The sequence below is a fragment of the Dermacentor andersoni genome, chromosome 1, assembly GCF_023375885.2.
Source record: "Dermacentor andersoni chromosome 1, qqDerAnde1_hic_scaffold, whole genome shotgun sequence".
Lineage (NCBI taxonomy): Eukaryota > Metazoa > Arthropoda > Arachnida > Ixodida > Ixodidae > Dermacentor > Dermacentor andersoni.
The window spans coordinates 273,871,749-273,888,391 of NC_092814.1; the positions used below are offsets into that span (position 1 = coordinate 273,871,749).

Here is a 16,643-nt window from a genome sequence, read left to right on the forward strand (position 1 = left end):
AAAGGCGTTGCTGCTTTTACTGCGGGTGCAGCGCCAAAATGATTCATTCATTCATTCATTCATTCATTCATTCATTCATTCATTCATTCATTCATTCATTCATTCCAGTACATGAGTCTAGCCCAACTGTCATTACTGTGGCGAGCACGTTCAGTGAAAACTTCATTTCCAGAGCAAAGGTAACCAGCAGGGCCAAACGTAAGATGTCACTAAGACATAAGCGGATCAGGTGGCGCGTCGGCAAGGACAATGAAGTTACCTTCGTGTACTCGATGGTCTCCTCACAGTCGCAGAGTTCGGATATTCGGGAGCCAGTTATTTCTATTAGTAATGAGCACGAAACTGTGAATTGGCAACGTCATCGACCTTGTTACGTCAGTCCAACAGATAAAGTACTTCAAGCGCATGTCAGTAGCTTTATTCCTCGGCATGTCAGTAGCTTTATTCCTCGATTCGCGGCCACAAGCAGCATTTACTGAGTTGTGCGTTTTCCTGTCATAGGTTGACTCGTGCTTGCAGCCGTGTGCTGCCTGGCCGCCCATCATCAGAAACTGAAGCTCTGCATCACCTGAGCCTTATCTTGGTTCCGCAGCGAACTTCACTGAGTCTGCGTCGCCGGTATCGGAAGCAGCGCCACCTGGACCTATAAAAGGACCAGCACTGCAGCAACTCGTTGGGATTCGCGGCCACAAGCAGCATTTACTGAGTTGTGCGTTTTTCCTGTCATAGGTTGACTCGTGCTTGCCGCCGTGTGCTGCCTGGCCGCCCATCATCAGAAACTGAAGCTCTGCATCACCTGAGCCTTATCTTGGTTCCGCAGCGAACTTCACTGAGTCTGCGTCGCCGGTATCGGAAGCAGCGCCACCTGGACCTATAAAAGGACCAGCACTGCAGCAACTCGTTGGGATTCGCGGCCACAAGCAGCATTTACTGAGTTGTGCGTTTTCCTGTCATAGGTAGGCCATAATTTTGAGTTGTTCGTTTAGCCCTAGGTGATTTTTGTTTTGGCCGTTGATCCCCCATGTATGCGCCTTTTTTGATGTTCAAATGGGTGTGGATCTGTGCACATACCGCGCACGCATTGGTTTGTTTGCATGCCGCAGTCACAGTGGGGTTGAACTTTTACGTGACAGCTCGTGCTTTATTCACACGCTTAGCCCCAGACCCTCATTGACATTGCTGTGCATTTGTCTCGCTCTGCTCTTGCTTCGAGCTGGAGACGTGGAGAGTAATCCCGGGCCCAAGATTGAGGACGTACTGACCTTTCTGAAAGAGTTTCGTGAAGAAATTTCATCCGATTTAAAACAAGTTAACGACCAAATTGCAAGCTTAAATACCCGGGTCACTGCCATTGAAAAAAAGATTAGTAGCGTACCGGAAATCAAAAAGCACTTTGACGCTGTCAAAAATTCTGTTCAGGAAGTTAAGACAAACATATCGAAAGCAAATGAAGAACTCGTCGATGTTGTGGACGACATAAGTAACAGAATGAGGCGCAACAACCTTATAATCAAGGGTATACCCGAAGAGGGCCATGAAGGATACGCCGAATCCGAAGCCATTGTGAAGAAATTTTGTTCCACTCACTTAAAGGTCAACGTTGGAGACATTGAGCGTGCTCACCGTATTGGTCAGCGCCGTCACGGTTTTCCACGTCCTATTATAATTAAATTCCTCAACTTTAAATCTAAAACAGAAGTCCTACAAAATGCCCATAAACTGAAAAATCTCGAGTCCCCTAAAGTGTGGATAGAAGAAGACTTTTCGCCTAAGGCACAGTTGGCTCGTAGGAAGTTGCGCGAGTTTGCTAAGAGCAATCGTGAGGGAAACGAACGTTTTTCTATTCGTTATATGTCTCTACATTTTAAAGATTCTGTTTACCGGTTCGATTCACTCACTAATAATGTTGTACAGGTTGCTTCAAGGAACCAACCTTCCAGTAATTGACGAAAAACAACTGAGAGGCGTAAGTTCACGCCCGTACATGCAGTCTCGTTGCTCTTGGCAAATTTCCGCAGCCTTTTTCATAAAATTGATGCGCTGAAAACGCTCATACATACTTGCACCACAGATATAGTAATAGGTACGGAAACGTGGCTTTCCAGTGACATCACTAATAGCGAACTTGCACTTGATCCATCTTTTGTAATCTTTCGAAAGGACCGGGAAGGCTTCCGAGGAGGCGGAGTTATTGTGGTCATTAAAGATGACTATCAACCGTCTCTAGTGATAATCGACTCTCCTCTTGAAATAGTGTGGGTCTCTGCACGTATCGGACATGCGCAATGTGTCATTGGTGCATGCTATCGTCCACCCGATAGCCGTTTGGAATTTGTTCATTTTTTCAATGATGCTTTACAACAGGTCTTATCCCAGTTTCCAAAATGCATACTAATATTAGGGGGTGATTTTAATTACCCAGGTATCGAGTGGTCAACTTCTTCGTTAAAGGAAAATTGCAACAGATCTGAGTGTCTTCATTTTCTACAAACCTTGTATTTTCATCACTTAACTCAAGTCGTGCGCGAACCAACTCGGGGTGAACACATACTAGATATTATTTTAACAAATCATCCAGACCTTGCTGCGACACATGTGCTAGAACCATTAAGTGATCACAGGGTGGTGCAATGTTCCTTTTCATTGAAACCTGCCAAGAAATATACAGCGAAAAAATACATTCTCAACTACGCACGCGCCGACAATGGCAGAATAATTGATATGTTAGCCTCATTTACAGCAGACTTTGCAAACAATTTTCAAAACAGAACGGTACATGATAACTGGAGCTTGTTCCGCGATAAACTCAAAGAAGTTGAAACTGCATGCATACCAAGAATGACCATCAGCTCAAGGCAGAACGATCCGTGGTTTAACCGCGAAGTTAAGAAGTGTATAAACAAGAAAAAAAGAGCGTTCAGAAAAGCTGCGCGAACAAATGCTCCAGAAGACTGGCAAAATTACAAAACCATAGCACGCCATACAGAAACAATTATCGAAGCTAAACACAAGTTTTTTAATTGCACCCTTCCCAATATGATAAAAACTCATCCGAAAAAGTTTTGGCAAGTAGTTAACCCAAAAGCAGATCACACTGCTCCCTTACTACTTTCCGAAAACGGAGCAGTGCTCAACACAAAAGATAGCACTGAGCTATTTAACAAATGCTTCTCTGCAGTTTTTACTAATGAACTGCCACTTGATAACACTCACATACTTGAACAACCATCTATTCGATTCCCTTTTTCATCCATCATAATAACGGAACATGGTGTTTCTCGTGCCATTGACAGGCTTCCTCATAAAACCAGCCCAGGTCCTGACGGTATAAGCGCTAAACTTCTAAAATTAACCTCGCACTACTCTTCAGTTTTGTTATCTCTAATATTTCAGCAATCACTCGATACAGGGTGCTTACCGGAAGATTGGAAAACAGCATTAGTGATACCGGTATTTAAATCGGGTAATACAGCAGACCCTAATAATTACAGACCTATATCACTGACATCTATCTGCTGCAAATTACTGGAACACATCCTATACTCTCACATTATAGCCTATCTTAACGATAATAACCTGCTCCTCAATAACCAACATGGCTTTCGCCAAAATCGCTCATGTCAGACGCAACTTTATGAACTCGTAACAGATATTCACATTTCTTTGCACAGATTGATTAGTACAGACGCCATTTTTATTGACTTTTCTAAAGCTTTCGACCGAGTACCTCATAATCGACTAAATCTGAAAGTTAGAAACCTACAGCTTAACTACAACACGACGCGATGGATTGAGGAGTTCCTAACGAACCGATTTCAAGTAATCAGTCTCAACAACTGCTTTTCTAACCGCACTCACGTCACTTCGGGAGTTCCTCAAGGATCCGTCCTTGGGCCACTGCTATTTTTAATATACATAAATGACATCGCAACTAATATTACCTCACAAATACGTCTCTTCGCAGATGACTGCGTCTTATATAATGAAATAAGCTGCCCTGCCGACATCTCTGTGTTGCAGTCTGATTTAACAAAACTAACTGGCTGGTGTGACACATGGCAGATGGAAATTAACATAGCCAAAACTAAACACGTAAAATTTGCTTCGATACCTCGACCTACCTCTGACCAATATGCAATACGCGGTATTACTGTTGACTCAGTATCTTCAATCAAATACTTGGGTGTCCTGTTTACCTCCAATTTAAGCTGGAATGCTCACATTGAACACATCACCACAAAAGCATGCAAAAAACTTGGTTACCTTAAACGTCACTTACACCTTGCTAACACAGATACCAGACTTCGAGCATACAGTACTCTTATCAGGCCTTCTTTAGAATATGCGTCAATAATTTGGCACCCCCATCAGTCTAATCTCACGAACCTACTCGAATCAGTTCAAAATACAGCTGCGCGGTTCATCTTAACTTCATACTCGCGATATCAAAGTGTGTCCGCCTTAAAGAAATTACTTAATCTCCCTTCACTTGACATGCGCAGGAAATTATCACGGTTGACCTTCTTCCATAGCCTTTACCACAGCAACACTGCATTCGCTCGAGCCCATATTCTTCCCGCTCCCCACATCTCTACCCGCACAGACCATGTTCATAAAGTAAAACCTATATTTGCCAGGACTAACGCTTATCAAAATTCGCCTCTCGTTTTATCTATTGCCGAATGGAACTCGCTACCTGCAAACATTGTCTCGCTTACGGAATCATCATCATTTCATGCAGCACTACTAACCTTTTTAGAGTGTGTCAACCTGTCAGAACCCACATTTTCTTGAATATTTACTTAAACAGCGTTTTAAAGTGCTTGGCATTGTGTAAAATTCACTCCGTTTCATCTGCTATGTATCTGTGTCGGCTGTTTACCTAAACGTTTATTTGATTTGAGTACCCATCGTGTTCCGATGGGTACTGATTGTTTGCATCACATTCTAGGTTCTTATGCGTGGTTCACACTACTAAACATTGTATAAATTTCGTTACCCTTTTCTTTCTTTCTTTCTATCTTTTTTTGTTTGCTTCTGATAGATGTTTTTTATGGTTCCTAATGCCTTCATATATTTACATTGTAGAGATTTCACTCATGCTTGAACTTTTTCGTCCCCCCCTATGTAATGCCCTAATGGGCCCTTAGGGTACTCAAATAAATAAATAAATAAATAAAAGGAATAGAAATGAGAAGTGAAAAAGCGTATGCGACAAATGTTTTTAACAACCTTGGTGGAGAATGCAGAACTGAAGCCGTACAATTATTCGTGGAAGGTGAACTCGATCAGTGACATAATAATCCCAGAAATTTCAGTTCTTTAATTGTGATTAGCATTCTTAGCCTACTTCCCCGCACTTTGGCGTGCTGCTGTCTTTTATCTAGCCCCTCAAACGTCGCTCTCGCGAGCAAAACAAAAGAAGAAAATTACATCCCCGACGGCTAGCTTTAAGCCTGGTTTCTTCATACCAGCAGCCCGATGCTCTGACCATTACGCCACGGACGCACGCATAGAAATCCTACATAACAACCCTACCAGCTTCGATCGTGCGAGCCTGCGCTTTGAGACGCTTGGCACGTGAGTCGCGTCGCATGGCTAGAGTTCAGTGATAAAAGTGAGAACGCGCGCTTTTCTGCAGGGGTAAAGTACAAGACACCCTAGCAGATGTGCTCAGGAGAGTCTTGAACGGGCGTGGTTTTCTTTCATGACAACGTTGCATCGTAGCATATTTACTTTTGTTTTTCTGGTCAAAGCCTCTTTCGTCTGCTCCATCTATTGATGAGGCCCATTTGCCAGTACGCCGCGTGGAACCTACAGTCGTATATCATTGTCATATGAAAACGTTGTATGGATTGTCCCCCTGAGAACACACGTGTTCGGTCTCTTTTCACAGATATACTATAGCGAGAAGGCACACCGTGGACAAGACACTGAACGGAGCGCTTGAGTGGCGTGCTTTGGCGGCCTTTCTGGCCCTGCGGACAAAATCTCGTGCGTCACGCCAGCTCCCCTCGTCAGACAGAGTGCCGCCTGCTTGCCTTATTCAACGGCGAGAGCCGATGCTGCATTGCGCGCCGACCCGATGCGTGCTCAATCTCTCAGGCGATCCTCGATGCTACTCGCTGCTTCACCTCGATGCTCCGCTTTCTCGCGACGCCTTTAGTGTGAGTATTTTATTTTAGCCCTATTTATTTCCGCTGCTGTTTGCGACTCGCGGTCGTCGCTGTATCCGAAACACATGCGTGCAAGCTGAAAGGAACCGCATCTCACAAAAACAGTTATCAGACGCAATACGCGAGACTAAGGAAACCAGTGAGCAAAATACGAAATCACGAAACGACAAGAAATCATCCTGATAATCCTGCTTCTGAGAAATGGATGCGTTAGGATAAAGATTGCAGAATTAAGAAGTAAATCGGAGTATGAGAGAAACGGAGACAGAAAAGGAAAGGCAGGAAAATAAACTGTGCTTTATCAGGCGGTCGGACAGGAGCTTTAAGTAGGAGGTATGGCAGAACCGCGTTCGCTGTGATCAGCACAAATGGTGGATGAAGCAATTCTCCTAGGCTCTTCTGTTCCCGAAGCGAGCACTTTTCTTCGACATACGTCAGAAAAGGGGAGCCGACACGTCCATAAATAGAAGCGAGTAGAAAAAAAAATAAGGATAAAGATAACTAACATAATAAATGGAAAGCGTCACAAACAGTTGATGACTGGTCGTGTTAGAAGGCACCGTGGGTCTTGCTGTTGGTCGTTTCTGACAAGGTGTAATTGGTGTTCAGAGCTTATAGAGGCTAAAAAAGAGAGATGCAAATGAGAGAAAGGCAGGGAGGTTAAGGGGCTTTTTTTTTTTTGCCATCATGAGTGTGAATTTAGCCTTTCTATTAGCGAGAAAAACAAGGGGACGTATAGAATGGACTTTTTGTAACCGCATTGAAACACTGTTTTTGGCTACTTTGGGGTGTCGCATGTGTTTTATCACTAAGGCTATAGAATAAATGACGCAGTCATGTAGACATTCCTAGAAAAAAATTTATGAGTGAGGTGATTTGTATAATTCAGCTTAGTTCCAAGAAGGAAGGGACTGTGGTTTCGTAATTATGAGAAATATACCTATAATAACCGCAAAAACACTGCTATCGAAGCCTCAAGATCAAGTTAGCTTAAGTAATGACGCTGGGGTAGCGAGAGCCCACATCAAATACTAAAACAACGACATTTAACCGTTTATCACGATTAATGACTGGTTTCGAAGGAGATGGATCATTACTACGAATATTAATCCTGGTCAAGCAAGGTAGGAACCTTGATTGTCTGCCTTTTGTTGGAGGAACACGAAGTGATTTTTCGATAGAACGCTTGTACCTTTGTCTCCCCTATTTTGCTTTCCTTCCCCTGCATTTCTGGGAGCTGCCGCTCCCTCTTTGTGGCAATGGTGCGCAGCCGTCAGGTCGGATAACGTCCAGGAAACGTGGAAGCGCGTCAAACGATACAGACAGCGAGGCTAGAGTTATGCTAGGAGAGCTACTACTCGTTGAACGATGACTTCAAGGTAGTGATGAGTAGAACAGCAAAAAGAGCAAGACTACTGCAGGCATCTTCGTCGGCAAGTGCTTCTACCATGAAGAGTGCACCACAGCGCTGGCTGCACACGGTGCTCTTCATGCCCGTGGATCCGACTCCTAAAGAGGCAGGTCCATTCTTTGTTGCTCGAGAAAATCGCACCAAATGAAAATAAAGACGTAAGAATAAACTCGCGCAAAATGTCCTCGCAGTTGGCGTTTTACATCCCAGTACCCTGCAAGGCCAAGGTAATATAACTGAGATCGACAATATAAAGCTGCGATCAGTGATCCCTACAGGCGACGATGGTACTGCGGGCGTCATTTATGACGTCGACGTTGCCATACCAAATGACGACTTGCCAATACTGATCAAACCAACGACAGAAGGCCCTTTCATTACGAGGATTTTTACACTGGAAGCACACGCTGTGCGAAAGTTTTGTTTAAAGGAGACAGCGTTCCTTTCCACGTCAAAGTATGACGTGTCCGCAATCTAGTACGACCATTCGTGCCGAAGCCTCTCCAGCGCTTCAAGTGTTGCAGGATTGGCCACGTAAAGTGTGTCAACAACGTCGTGTGCCCGCAGTGCTCTGAGTCCCATTCAGAAGACGCCTGCAGCACAGATGTTCTAAAGTGCCCTAACTGCAGTGTACCTCCCAAGGCCTCATCAAAGGATTGCCGGCCGGTGCGGAAGGAGTACGCGATCCTAAAGCCGATAGTGCGGTACAATTCAACGCATCGAGAGTCTACAGCCGCTCTTCGGCGACGTCAGCCTCGACACCGAAAACGTTCACGAAATACCGCAGCTGCAGATAGTGACACGCCATTCTCCGTAAGAATCATTGCCGCATCGACACATAGCGACACCAAGACAGATACAAGGAAAGCAAACAAAGCGGAAAGACTCGCCCGTCCTGAAGAATGGCCTAGGCTACCGAGGGCACAACGCCCTGCCAAGTTACCTCACAAAGCACCGACCTCGACGGCTTCGGCAACTGTTAAAGCGACACGGGCTGATGATCTCTGCAGGTCATCAACATTCTGCGGTCGCTCATGAATGCCACTCGCGTTACACTTAGCAACATGAAATCTTCGTCTCCGCAAAGCGCCCTACAGGTGCTGGACACTTTGAGTCCAGTACTTGAAGCACTTCATTGAAATCATGGCTCTCCAAAAGCCGTCGTTTTGTGAGGAGGTCCGGAACGCGTCGATATTTCAGTGGAACGCCAGAGGGCTTGAGTCACGCATGTCGGACTTTCGACAGTTTGTGTTCATGAATCAGTTCCCCATCATCGTCGTCTGCGAGCCCCCATCAGCTAACATCAGATTGTCCGGGTATCAGTGCTTCTTATCTGCCACCCATGGAGAATAACGCAAGATCATCGTTTTCATACGACGTGAGCTTACGTATGTCCATTGTCCGGTGCCACCTGACCAAGAAAACCCGTACGTATGTCTGACAGTGAACAAAGGCAAGCTCACTTTCACAGTAGTTGGAGCCTGCATATCGCCCTCAAGTCGGCTAAACTGCGAGCGGTTACGGCGAATCACGACAGCGACTCCTCACTCAGCCTTTGGTGATGACTGGAGATGTTAATGCCCACCATTATATCTAGGGAAGTTCTAAGATAAACTCGACGGCGAGAAGATTAGTTTTATTTGCCTGCGAACAAGAACTGTGTTAAACGACGGAAGCCCCACCTTTCTGCATCGAACTGTCTACTGTAGCATGCCTAGACCCCACCTTGGTTTCACGCTCATTCACTAGAAAGGTCAGGTGGTTTCCGAATATTGAAACGCGGGGAAACGACCACCTACCCACTTATCTTACGATTGAAGGGTTGACTGGCTCCAAGTTAGCCGACGTCGCGCATGGTATCGACTGGACGATGTTCAAATTAATTGTCGAAGACGGCTGTCGTGATGACTTGCCCTTTAGCCTAGACGACACCGTAAAGGCTGCCCAAGAGGCTGCCACGCATTCGCTTCCGGTAATGTCTATATGCATCGAATACAACATTGAGCTGGAGAAGCTTCGTGCAATTCGTCGCCGTGCAGAGCGAAAATACAAGCGTACAAAGTCTATACATGACTTGAGGTTGGCCAGAAGAACGCAAAAGAAAATTCAGCTAATATTGTGGTGATATATCTGCCATATTGCATCACATCGTAAATTGCAAAGTTATATTAACTCGCAAAATACAGAGCGCCGTTCGTTGCACAGAAACGCCATGGGATGGAATGATGATAATGATGATTGTTACGGTAGTGTGGGCTGTGGTGGTCACATTGGCCTACAATTTCCGCTTTGTTCTGTATGAGTTTTTCACTCAACGACTGCAAAAACTTTCCAATATGGCATACCAGTTGCAACTACACGGTTAGAAAGCAACCGCGATTTCACGCGTCACTGAATAAAGTCTAAAATAAGCGTGAAATTTGTTTTCAAAGTATTTTTTTTAATATGCATACCCATTTTTTCCCTTCGTTTATTTGTTCAAGGCTGCGCACTGCGCTTGACCAACCTCACTTAAAGGGACACTAAAGTGAAACATGATTTCTTCTGCATCACTAAATTACCGTTATACAACACCAAAAACACCACTCTTACAACGATAAGATGTTTGGTGAGCCAGAAAAAGCGCAAGAACGAAATACGGGTGGCGACGCCTACATAGTTCCCGCACCTGGGGGCTGTGACGTCTTGGATTTTGATGGCATCTTCTAGGGCCTACTAATTATATATAACGGTACAGATTGGCTACATTCTGTTCTAAAGGAACCAGATATTAAACATGCAAAGTTTCGAGAATGTTTATTCAGCCAACGCAGCCCAAATGCGAAAACATACTTTGGAATCCCTGACGTCACGCTGACGTGCAGGCGCTGGGGTTTCGGCGCGAAATTCAAATACTGATACTTGGACCTTCGTTTTCTCACCTAATAATAAAACTATTTTTTTGAAATGACTGCCTGCAGGGTTCTCAAACAATGCTTCATTAGTCTAAACTGATTTATTGTTTCGCTTTAGTGTCCCTTTAAGGTTGGTTTTCATGCTTTCGCCATAAAGGTCACTGCTATTATTACGCATTACCACCAATAACATGACCAATACGTGGCTGGTGGTGTTACAGACCCTTTTAATGTTGGTTGTTATCTTTCCATCGTTAACACCCGGCTGTGAAATCAGGGTTGAAATCTTCGGTCAACTACTCAACCTCAAAGCAACAAAAAAGAAAAACTGGGGCGTACGAGCACTTCAAGACTCCCTTACTCTCTTATTTCTTCTGTCCACATGAAATACACGTACAGAACTGTAGCAGTACTATGGCTCCACTTCTCGTGTTGCCTCTTGAGGAGAGAAACCAATTTGCTTCAATGGGGAGACAAGACTTGCGTTAGTAATCCTCTACCGCCGAATTGACCTCGCGTTTTTTGCCTTTTCGCCCTAATTTGCCTTTTCATTGTGAACAAAGTAACAAAAGTGAGAGAAGGAAAGTAAGACACACCAACACAGAAGAAAGGCAAACATTGAGGGTGCGTGTATTGGAAGAGAAAGGCAGCAAGGAAGACGGTAGAGAGTACAGCGCGAGGAACAATTAGTCCATTCTGTACAGAGACAGCCACGTTTAGGTTTAACACCTCATTCGTATTCAAGCGCTTGTAGCGACCTAAATTTCGCATGAATTAAGAATATTAGTGAACTTTCATCCGTATGAGGTGTAGTATCAAGCCCAGAAATCAAATGATTTATTTTGATAAGCATAACTCAAGCTTATGAAACTTTTCTCTGATGCCATTAGGGCACTTTTGAGCGGGGGAAATAATGACCTCAAATAATTTCTGTCAGCTTAGCGCTTAAAATAATACAGCTGATGTGGCAGAATTGCGCTGACCTGCCAGAGGTATTTTGTGTGCGTGTTTTCATTGAAATGAACCTTTGATGCGCGCGTGCGAGCGTGTGCGCTTGCGCCTTGTTGTGCCCATTCGGAATTATACAGTATCACATTTCTAATCTTCAAAAGATAATCATAAATAGCCAGGCAAGGGAACAAGAGTTCAGGATCGCCAGACACCCTCTAGAGTCTGTGAAGAAGTACGTTTACCTAGGTCAATTACTGACAGGGGACCCTGGTCACGAGAAGGAAACTTCCGGAAGAGTAAAAATGGGTTGGAGCGCATTCTGCAGACATTGTCATATCCTGACTGGAAGCTTACCATTATCATCAAAAAGAAAGGTGTACAATCAATGCATTCTACCAGTGCTGACATATGGGGCAGAAACTTGGAGACTGACAAAGAAGCTCGAAAACAAATTAACGACCGCGCAAAGAGCGATGGAACGAAGAATGTTAGGCATAACGTTAAGAGACAGGAAGAGAGTGGTGTGGATCAGAGAGCAAACCGGGATAGCCGATATTATAATTCAGGTCATGTAATGCGTAGGTTAGATAACCGCTTCATTAAGAAATTAAATTAAGAAATTTGCTGGCGCTAGATGGAATCGGTTGGTGTAGTACAGGGGTATTTGGAGATCGCAGGGAAGAGGTCTTCGTCCTGCAGCGCACATAAAATAAGCTGCTGCTGCTGATGATGATGACCTTTCTAATGTGATTGCTTTCATTTTTTTGCAGCACTTTCCGTAGGAGAGGGACGACGGAAAGTGGTGACTTCAGTGGTGCTACGGGAAAGCATACGGTAAAGCGAATCGAACTCGTCCCTGGGGTAGTTCCTTGGACGAGGGTTCCAGCTCGTAGATCTATGGTTGCTAGCGCAACCTTGTTATCCTTAGAGTGGATTTATATGTGTGCGCTCCTTCCCACCGTGGTAACCTGACGAAAATAAGAAGGGGCACCGCTTCTAGATTTTAAGCTCATTGGGAGGGGGGGGGGGCAACGTTGACCTCGCTGCTGTTGCTCACACTGACAAGTCTATCACATAACTACCCCTCACATCCTACCCTTCAAAAAGTGGCGACTAGGCGCGAACATGTTTGTCTGCGCCTCGCTGGAGTACTCTCTATAAGAGCACTACATTGTTCCCAGAATATTACGGCGAGCAATGTGTGTTATCAATATATATATATATATATATATATATATATATATATATATATTACGTTAAGGGATAAGGAAAGAGCAGATTGGGTGAGGGAACAAACGCGAGTTAATGGTTGAAATCTTAGTTGAAATCTTAGTTGAAATCTGGTTGTAATCTTAGTTGAAATCAAGAAAAAGAAATGGGCATGGGCAGGACATGTAATGAGGAGGGAAGATAAGCGATGGTCATTAAAGGTTACGGAGTGGATTCCAAGGGAAGAGAAGCGTAGCAGGGGTCGGCAGAAAGTTAGGTGGGCGGATGAGATTAAAAAGTTTGCAGGGACGACATCGCCACAATTAGTACATGACCGGGGAAGTTGGAGAAGTATGGTACCTGCAGTGGGCGTAACCAGGCTGATGATGATGATGATGATGATGATGATATATCACGCGTCTCTTCGCTTTTGAGAGCGAACGAGACGCAAAAGGCTATAGTCAACGTTAACACACACTTATACTCTGATATATTGACTTTTACAAGTACTTCACAGATTGTTTTATGTCAGCTATTATCCGCCGTGGTTGCTTAGTGGCTACGGTGTTGTGCTGCTGAGCACGAGGTCGCGGGATCGAATCCCGGCCACGGCTGTCGCATTTCGATGGGGGGCGAAATGCGAAAACACCTGTGGTACCTAGACTTAGGTGCACGTTAAAGAACCCCAGGTGGCCTAACTTTCAGGAGTCCCCCACTACGGCGTGCCTCATAATCAGATCGTGCTTTTGCCACGTAAAACCCCATAATTTAATTTTTTTTATGTCAGCTACAATGTTTCGACAGCATCTTGAGGTGGGTACAAAATGTTGATTCACTGACATTCCTTCTGACAAGTTTTTTTAGGCTTGTTTACTTTTTATTTATTTATTTATTTATTTATTTATTTATTTATTTATTTATTTACCATTCTGAACCCCTTACTCGGCGTCATACAGGGAGGACAAGAAGAAATCTGAAAACTGCATAGCTACAGCAACACTAAGTCGCAATAATGCAAAACAATCAATACAACAAGAAGAGGCAGCACATTAGTGACATAGTGCATGTTCACCGCGTATTCAAAAGTCTATGGGCATCATCTAAAGCAACAAAAGTCTTTATTATTACTCACATGCGTACTTAGGCTGCGCAGAAAAAGAAATCTGTTTTCGCTGTCACAACATAACCTTGCTATGCTAGCAACTCCAGAACAATGCTTCTAGCGCCATGACGCCATACAGGAATCGAGTAAACGAAGTGCAGTCTGATAACGACCCCTCCTCCACCACGGAGGCCTTGTGCTTTCCCACTTTACCAATAAAGGACCTTCAATCGATCAATTCAGCAATTTATTAATTGTGTCGTCGAACACATTTCTTCCACCGTTTTACCCCGGGAGCATCTGTACGTGGGCAATCTTAAAATGCAAGCGTTCTATAAAACTTGGTGCGTACGTTGTTAAACTTCAAGTTCAATTATTGCAGAAATAAATGAGCACGAATCATGCCTCCGGCACTTGATATTGTAGTTACGCGGCCGCAAATTTTCAAATAATATTCCGTCCAGGACGTTTTATATTATGTCACCGTGACACTCAGAATCTTTTCGGTGCCAAACTCAACAAAGTTATTTCGTCTACTCGTTTCCATTATTTCGCGTTTCTGAAGAAAAAAAATTGCAAACATTTATTAAACCTCGCCTTTATAATGAGGCCTCAGCCCGCGAAATCATTTTTCTTTATCGTTCATCGACATTAAGTTTGCCCCCTTTTGTATACCGCCCTCACGCGGTCACATTAAAAGTGTAATTTGAACCATTTCTGCGGGCGCGGTTGAAGAACATTCAACGCCAGACCATCCGACCATAGGCAAAATATGAAAAAAAGCACGCTTAAACTTAATAAAAGCCTAAAGGACGAGCAGAGAGCACTGCGAGGTTTCCTAAGGCCCGACAGTCTGAGCACCTGCCGCCCTCAGCTGAGCTATATGCTCGACATGAAAACTGTTTACAGCGCAAACACATGCAACCACAAAGTATAAGGAACAGGACACAAGCGCTGTGTCCTGTTCCTTATACTTTGTGGTTGCATGTGTTTGCGCTGTAAACAGTTTTCATGTCAAGTATGCACCAACTCGCCCAGAAAGAAGTTTTAATGAACTATATGCTCCAACCGGCTAATTGCGTGCAGCGCCTTTGAAGCCACCCTTGCTAGCTGTCCGTTCATTTGCGAGACCCCTGTTATACGACCACTGATTTACTCTGCGAATTTTCCTTCTCTCTTTCTTTTGCTTTCTTTGAATTTGATAAAAGAAGAACTGGCAGCTGTGCCCTTTAGTGCACAGCTCATTCAATTCATATCGGCTCAGTAGGACTATGACCGCCACAGAGTTGAAATTGACATGAGACGGCAGAAAGTGCGAGCGAGCTAGTGCTACTTCACACGTCACAGATGGACGCAAGCATATTCGCACGCTCGGCAGCTAAAACGCTCTAGTGCGCCGTACTACGCGAAGCATACAGTGGGTGCGGCGCTTCAAGACCCGGCAAAACACCGGATCCGCATATATTAAACGCGACCGCGGCTTCCTTCCTGTTAACATTGAAGAATAAAATAAACATTCAAGTAAAGCGAGCCAGCGTCGTAATTCTATACGCCCTCGCGTGAGGGCTCTGCTGGCGGGGGAAGCTCTAAGCCTTCCTCTGTCGTCGGAGTCGTCGCCGGGGCAGCCGTTCGGAGAAACGTGCATACATTACACCGCCGAACAGCGCGTATATCCGAGTGCGTCTCACAGCAGTGGCAGCTTGCGATGAGCGTGAAGCCACGCTAAGGAGGATCCTGAGAGCCAAGAAATTCACTTCTGTGCAGCCACTGTAACGCGACGGCTATTTCGAGGAGAACGGCGCTTTGCGAGAAACGCTTTCACGCGACTATCGCGCGGTGTACCATTGTAATGGGCGACGGTGAGCTGCCCAAGTGCATTCGGCCTCGGGCATGCGGAAAAGCGATATCCGAAGAAAAAGCGAAACGAGGCCCCGAAATCGCTGCGGCTCACTGATCCGAGTTCTTGTCGGATGTTGTTGTAATGCGGTCTAGAGCAAATCTTATGCTTCGCGCGCATTTTAAGCTCGCTTGATTTAAAAGCGTGCTTAAGGCTGTGCCATCCATTGGTTTCTTGACAGAATATGTTGCTGTGCTATTTATTGAGGACGTTGCTAACTGAGTACCATAATGTATGTGAACTGGCGACTATCACTCAGACAAAATACTGTAAAGAAGCCGGGTAACGCTGATTTCGTCGCTACTGAGGTGTTCAGCATGGCACTCTGGACCGGGAATTCCCTTGCTTTAGTTTCACTTTTTTGTTGTTGTTAATTAATTTCTTCTTTTATGTTATTTTTTTGATGCATTTCTTCATGCATTTCATTTTGTCGATGGACTGTTGAAGTGGTCGTAAGGATACTGCGTGAAAATTAGGAAGCCTTAGAAGCTGTAGAGATTGGTGAATACGCCTTTCGCTGGATAAGCAGGTATTTTAATGGAAGATCTTTCTTTATTTTGACTGAATACGGACCAACGCCGTCCAGCTATATCAGTCGTGGTGTACCGCAAGGCGGAGTAATCAGCCCGCCCGGTTCAACCTGGTGCTCGTTGGTCTCGCAGATTCGTTACCGCAAACCGTTCAGGTCTCCGTATATGCAGACGACATTTGCATATGGGCTTCAGAAGTGACACGTGTACAAGTCCGCGCACGACTTCAAAAGGCTTCAACGGCCGTGTCAAAATACCTAAGAAGGCAAGGCCTGGAGATTTCACCTGAGAAATGTGCACTCGTTGCTCTTACTCGCAAAGCGACGGCCCCGCATGCTTCGCGGATTAATGACCAAACTGTCTGATACAGCCGAACGCACCGATTTCTTGACGTCATCGTTGATAGAGACTTGTCTTGGAGCCTTCACGTCTCGTACATCACAAAGTGTTTGGCCGCCATTCTGGACCTTGTT

The 16,643-nt window shown here is 44.8% G+C and overlaps 1 long non-coding RNA gene across 1 annotated transcript; it reads left to right on the forward strand.

Moving 5' to 3' along the window:
* Nucleotides 1-426: 426 nt before the first annotated feature.
* LOC129381071 (uncharacterized) lies at nucleotides 427-12,428 on the forward strand. Its single transcript, XR_008609297.1, has 3 exons — nucleotides 427-956; nucleotides 5,897-6,167; nucleotides 12,203-12,428. It is a non-coding gene; the product is annotated as an uncharacterized lncRNA (long non-coding RNA).
* The last annotated feature ends 4,215 nt before the right edge of the window (nucleotides 12,429-16,643 follow it).